Source organism: Palaemon carinicauda, chromosome 14 (assembly GCF_036898095.1).
Source record: "Palaemon carinicauda isolate YSFRI2023 chromosome 14, ASM3689809v2, whole genome shotgun sequence".
NCBI classification, from domain to species: domain Eukaryota; kingdom Metazoa; phylum Arthropoda; class Malacostraca; order Decapoda; family Palaemonidae; genus Palaemon; species Palaemon carinicauda.
In genome coordinates this window covers 142,570,398-142,576,646 of record NC_090738.1, presented here as the reverse complement: position 1 = coordinate 142,576,646, position 6,249 = coordinate 142,570,398, and positions in this window count along the sequence as shown.

Genomic DNA, 6,249 nt, shown 5'->3' with positions numbered 1-6,249 from the left:
GGCGAAAGAACACCCTGGAAGACTTCCAGCCCGTGTATGAACGGAGATGTTCAAAATCCATACAATTAAAGAAATTTAGGGATGAGGCAACTTTCCTCGGATCGTGACCTGCGGGTGTACTGTCAGGATCCGCTCTGCGAATAAAATATGTCATTTTCGCTCTGAGTTGATTCAGAGATAAATTTGAGCCTGATGTTTCTCCCCTGAATAGTTGACCACTCTTGAAGTCTGAAGTTCTACGAAGATAGACCTTTAGGCATTCTACTGGACATAGAGATGCATCTTCTTTCAGAGGGCAGATTCTCCAGGGACCCCACCTGTTGGTGGGTAACTCATTCTTGGCGAGAAACGTAGGATCCGGAAACAGGTTCAGCTCCCCCCCATCCAGGAACTGAACACGACCTGCCTCTCTCGAGAGGGCTACGATCTCACTAACCCTGGCCCCGGACGCGAGTGCAAATAGGAAAATAACTTTTTGCGTCAAATCCTTTAACGCACATTCTTCATTGCTCAACAAGGAGGCGAAATGAAGAACTTTGTCTAAAGACCATGAGATGGGCTTTGGAGGTGCTGAAGGTCTGAGCCTAGCGCAGGCTTTCGGAACTTTATTAAAGATCTCGTTACCTAGGTCGATCTGGAAGGCAAATAAAATGGGTCTCATCAAAGCCGATTTACACACTGAAATCGTGTTAGCTGCCAATCCTTGGCCATGGAGATGGATGAAGAAAGATAAGCAGAAGTCTGTTGAGATCTCCTGCGGATTCTTTGCCTTTCTCCAAGATGACTCATATTGCCTTCTAGTCGATTTGCACTTGTATTCCTCTAGGAAGTCTATGCTGGCTTTCGAAATCCCGAAACGCTTTCTCACCGCTAGGGCGAGAAAATCATGAGCTGCAGGGTCTGGGTTTTCTGTAATGAAGCGCAGACAGTCGACTTCTGGACTCGCTGGGTCAGAACTGGATGTGGTAGCGGCACGAACTTCATCTGTAGTTCCAACGCCAAGGGGAACCACATACTGTTCGCCCTCTTGTGGGCCACTATTGCCGCTACCCCCTTGAAGGATCTCAGTTTGTTGAGGACCCTCAACAGAAGGTTGTGAGGAGGGAACAGATAAATCCTGGACCATCTGTTCCAGTCGAGGGACATTGCGTCCACTGCTTCCGCTAAGGGGTCCTCGTACGGGGACACGTACAGGGGCAACTTCTTGTTGTCTTTCGTCGCAAAGAGGTCTATTTGCAGTTCTGGGACTTGATTCAGAATGAAGGAAAATGATCCTGCGTCTAAGGACCCATTCCGACTCTATCGGTGTGAACCTGGATAGAGCGTCCGCTGTCACATTGCGGACTCCTTGAAGGTGAACTGCCGACAGGTACTACTTCTTCTTTTCCGCCAATCGGAAAATGGCTAACATCACTTGGTTGAGAGGTGGTGACCTCGACCCTTGTCGATTCAAGCATCTCACAACCACCTCGCTGTCTGTCACCAATCTTATGTGGATCGAGTGACGCGGGGAGACTTTCTTTAAGGTAAGGAGCACTGCCATAGCTTCTAGAAAGTTTATATGAAAGGTCCTGAATAGCTTGGACCAAGTCCCCTGGACTTTTTTCCGATGAGAGTGACCTCCCCATCCCTCCTTTGAGGCGTCTGAGTGAATCGTCAACGACGGGGGAGGTGGCTGAAGAAGAACCGACTTCTTTAGATGTCTGGCTTGGGACCAAGGTCTGAGAAGAGTATGTAGCCGAGGGGGCACTGGTCTTCTCAGGTCTCTTCGCGCGTTTGATGCATACCTTCTCCAAACTCCGGTTGCATCCTTTAGCTGTGCTCTTAGCACTGGGTCTGTCACTGAAGCAAACTGGAGAGAGCCTAGTACCCTCTCCTGTTCGCGTCTTGATATCCTTTCGGAATCTAGAAGTCTCTTGACAGAGCCCGCTATCTCCTTCCTTTTCTTCATTGGTATGGAGAAACTGTGTGACAAAAGGTCCCAGTGGATTCCCAGCCACTGGAACTTTTGGGATGGAGAAAGTCGAGACTTTTTCTTGTTGATCTTGAAGCCTAGGTACTCTAGGAACTGGATCACCTGACTGGAAGCTTGCAAGCATTCGGTCTCGGATGCTGCCCACACCAGCCAGTCGTCCAGGTAGGCTACTACCTGAATTCCCTTTAGGCGTAATTGTTTGAGAGCTGCGCTCGCAAGCTTCGTGAAAATCCTTGGGGCTATGTTTAGCCCGAATGGCATGGCTCTGAAGGCGTACAGTTTCCGTTGTAGCCTGAACCCTAGGTAGGGGGAGAGTCGACGGCTGATTGGAATGTGCCAATAGGCGTCTGACAAGTCTATAGAGACTGAGTATGCCCTCTTGGGCAGTAAGGTCCTTATGTGTTGCAGTGTTAGCATCTTGAATTTGCAATTCACTATGAACTTGTTGAGTGGTGACAAGTCCAGAATGACTCTGAGCTTTTCCGAGTCTTTCTCGGGAACACAAAACAGCCTCCCTTGGAATTTGATGGACTTCACCTTTCGGATCACATTTTTCTCCAACAGTTCTTGAACGTACTCCTCCAAAACGGGGGTGGAGTGTTGGAAAAACCGAAGGCATGGGGGTGGAGTGCTGTACCAGCTCCAACCCAGTCCATTCTTGAGTAGGCTTTGGGCCCAGGGATCGAAGGTCCAGCGATCCCAAAATTTCATCAGTCTCCCTCCTACCGGTATCATTTCACTTGGACTGCCGTCCTGAGGTCTTGCCTCTCTGACCACGACCACCTCTGAATCCCCTTCCCCTTGAGGGGCGCCTAGACGAGCCTCTGGCTGCTCCTCTAGGTTTTGCACGAAAGGAAGAAGACTGTCCTTCGAACGTTGGGGCGAATGTGGTTGACTGACCTGGCACAGCCTGGGGTACCCACTGAAAGGTAGTCGGGGTTTGTGCCACCATCTGGGGCACTGGAGGCAAAGGCAATTGCAGTTGCTGTTGCTGTCTATAAGGCTTGGCTGGCCGAAATGGTAGCCTAGTCTTCATATTCTTCCTCTTTGGTTGAGGACCCTCATCCGGGGAAGATTTTCTTTTGATAGCCAGGCCCCACTTCTGGAGAAGGTTTCTATTCTCCACGGCGGCCTTATCAACAACCTCTTTGACCACATCGGTAGGGAAAAGGTCTTTTCCCCAAATGTTGGAGGAGATTAATTTCCTTGGTTCGTGTCTCACCGAAGCCCCGGCGAACATGATCTCCCTGCAAGCTCTCCTTGCCTTGATGAAGCCATAAAGGTCCTTCGTCACTGTGGCTAGGTGAGACTTAGCCACTACCATGAACATTTCATGGACCTTAGGGTCACTTGCCATTGTCTCAAGAGTGGTCTGATGAGACATTGAGGCAGCGTGTCTTTCTTTGGTCTCAAACTCTCTTCGTAAAAGAGATTCGGGCAGCTTGGGGAGGTCCTCGCCGAATTGCCGTCCGGCAATATCAGCCTCCAACTTTCCCACTGTAAAAAGGGGAAGGCTCTATCAGGAGAGGACACAAAAGAAGGGAGCTTCTTGCTCAATGCAGCTACCTTCGAATTCGAGAAGCCCCTCTCTTTCATCGAGGATGAAAGTAGGGCTTGAGCCTTAGCGTGGTCCATAATAATGACCTCCTTCGGCTCTGTCTCTTCCCTTGAAGCTGGTTCTTTTCTCAGCCGGACATAGCAGTCCGGATATGATGCCTTGCTGGGCCAGAATTCTACCTCCTCTAGGGGAACTGAACCCAGCTTATCCGAAATGACGATCTTACCAGTCGTCATTGGCATGTGCTCAGCATACCTCCATGGGTTAGCATCTGAGCATATGGGAAGGTCTTTCACATTGAGCCTTTTCTGGGGCCCATGTGATTCTGCTAGGGACTGCATACGCAGTTCCATTGCAGCCGCCTTCTCCTGATTCTCCTTCTGCATTTGTTGGATCATTCCAACAATCGAAGAGAGGGCCTGTCCCAGTTCTACTGGGAGACCAGCCGATGTTGAGGGGATGGGCTCAGGCATCTGAACCGGAGTAGCCGACACCTCGTCGACCCCATCCTCTACGACATCTGGGGTTTGAACTTGATCCTGACCTTCTGCCAGGAGGTCTTCTTCCAAACCTTCGTCCAGGTCAGACATTCTGTCACACAACTGGATGTCTTGCATCGCATCTGCGACTTCCTCGTCCACCTGGACTTGATCTTGAGGGATCTCCTCTTGAGGCTGGGGAATCACTGCTTCAGCTGATGCCTGTGGAAAAAGATACGCCCTCATCTTCTCACTTGGAAGATAAGGGCCAGAGGTGTTCTTCTTGAAGCCCCTTACCCAAGTACGAAGCTTTTCCCTAGCTATATCCCTTGATTCCGCCGTTCTAGGGGAATCAAAAGCCTCAGTAATCAGGTTAGTGCATACAGTACATACCTGAGGGTCCCAATACTGGAGATCATCCTTGGAGACAGCGCATGCTGCGTGTCTCCTACAACACTCATGTCCGCAGAGGTTCTTGCTGCGGACATTGCAGAAAACATTTCCGCACTTCGGAGGGTCCTCCTGTAAAGAGAAAAAATTTCCATGAGTATCAAGTGAACTATGTATCACTGGATATGCATAGTATAGCATAACAATTCATAAAGGAAAGACACACACTTGTGTTTCCCTCACAACCCATTGTTGCAGCCTTCCAGATAATAAAATCAAAATGGTTTATCTCTACTAGAGTAACCAATGCAAGGTTTCCAGAGGAAACAGGTGGAGCTCACACCTAGGCAATGATTTTTAAAATCCTGGATAATAGACGGGGAAGAACTCTGCTTCCTGTCTGAGGGCAACAGCAAAGGGCTGTGCAAGAAAACACAATAGTGTTAGAAGATACAGTGCTGTACCTAAACTTTTACTATAGTCTTCTTCTTACTGTATATGCTATACAGAAGAATACTAGTACAGTATAGGAGGATGTGTGCCGGCCTGCCTTTGCCGGCCGGCACACACCACAATTAGCTTTAAAGTATACTACTTAACAGCTATAGGGCGGCAGCCCTCTGGTTCAAATGCCTGTGCCGGCGGCAGTAGCTGCCGGCAAGCAACAGCCAGTGTTGGCCGGCAATGACTGCCGGCCAGCAACTACACAAGGTAGTACCCAGCTGCCGGCCACACTCTTGGTGACCGGCAGACAAGGACTGACATAAGCCGGCCGGCAAAGGTACAAGACCGATGCCAGCCGGCAGCAAAAGAACCAGAAGACAACACCTGCCCGTCTGCCGGCCTCATAGGCCGGCAGCCGGGACAGGTACAGCACTTAGAAGAAAATAGAATGGATGCCGGGATAAGAGAGTACACTACCCCCCAAGCCCGGCAACCGAAAGAGTGCATATAAGGAAGGGGAGAAACTTAATTCAGGCTTCCTTGACCAATGCCGTCCGTTTCTGCCGGCAGGCATGGATGAGGGACCAAGAGAGGTCCGGGCAGCACTCGAAAACATAAGACCCTTGCCGGCCAGCATCTCTGCCGGCCTGCAATGGGCTTAGTCAATTCCACATCCCAACCTATACTAGGTCCAGAAGTAGAATGACGTACAGTACAGTAATACCCCTGCCGGCCAGCTCTGCCGGCCGGCAAGGTACAGTACAGTAATGGCTAGGCCATTACGGAGATAGAGGGGGAAGGGACAAGAGGGTCCTGCCAACCTTGCTTTAGTGACAGATCACCCGCAGCCAAGAACTTTGTCTTAGCCTAAGGGAGATCTAAGGGAAAGGGCCAGCAATACTTGCCAGCTTCCAGAGCACCAAAGCAAGGAAGGCGTTGCTACTCCCAAGGGAAGATTTTATCCTCCCCGAGAACAGCAACAGGACTCAGTCTGGGTCGATCACAAAAGAAGGAATCATAACTTACAGAAACCTTCGATAGTGACCTAAGGGAGCTAAGCTCCCTTTGTAAGTGTTAGGTCAGCGAGGGGGACTCTGCCCCAAGCCAGACAACACGGACTCAGACTAAAAACTCTGTTGTTCTGTCCCTCTTTGAACCAGACTTTGCTGGAACAGGAAGGTACAGTAACACCCTAGTATAGTTTTATCGAAAATAAATTCGGAAAAAACCACTTAGGGATAAGCCCAAGGCTTAAACAGAGGGAAAGGGATTGCATACCTTCTCCGAAGAAAAGAAAGCAACCGGGGAGTATGATAAAGTATACTAAGGCTCCATAAGCAATTAGCCTAGGCACCAAGAGAATCGATTACCTGATTCACCGAAACTCACACGTATACAATCTT